The following is a 684-nucleotide window of genomic DNA, read 5'->3' on the forward strand; positions in this document are numbered from 1 at the left end:
CCCGCATCATCCCGCACCGCCCCGCATCCTCCGCCCGCCCGCCCGCCGGGAGCGGGGAGCAGCCGGGGCGGGCCCGTCTGACCGCAGAGCAGCAGCCCCGCAGCGCTGCGGGATGTCCCGAGTCACACAGCCCGACACCACACCTGGTCCAGAGCCTCCTCACCCGGTCACAGTGGCTTCGCACCCTGCAGAGCATCCGTGACACTGATCCTGACACGAGCTGCGTGGGGTTTTGTGGGGCGTTCTGTGTGTTTGGTGGGTTGGTGTTATATTTTTTTTTCCCTTTTTTTTTTTTTTTTCTTTCTCTTTTAAAGGAGGGGGAAAAAAATAACTCCTTGGGATGCAAATGAACAGCTCTTTAATTTTAACAGAGACTCTTATTTTGCAGCAGTGTTTTTTGTTGCCTTGCTATTGAACTTTGAAAACAGCGTGGCGGGGAAAGGCGATAATTGAAGGGTCTCGAAGGCTTAAGACTTAGTTAAGTGAGTGACTCAGGACGGCAAGAAGAAAGTTAGTTACTTAGTTCATTGAGAATGATTCACCTTCTGAAATGGGCGCAGCGGTTTGTTCAGATGACAGTTCGAACTTGGGATGGGGGAGGCAGGAGGGGAGGCAGGAGGCAGGGGAGGAGGAAGTTTTCTCTTGGTTTGTGTTGTGTTTTTTTCTTTCCCCCAACCCCCCCCC

The sequence above is a fragment of the Chaetura pelagica genome, unplaced genomic scaffold (assembly GCF_000747805.2).
Source record: "Chaetura pelagica isolate M959 unplaced genomic scaffold, ChaPel_1.0 scaffold399, whole genome shotgun sequence".
NCBI classification, from domain to species: Eukaryota; Metazoa; Chordata; class Aves; order Apodiformes; family Apodidae; genus Chaetura; species Chaetura pelagica.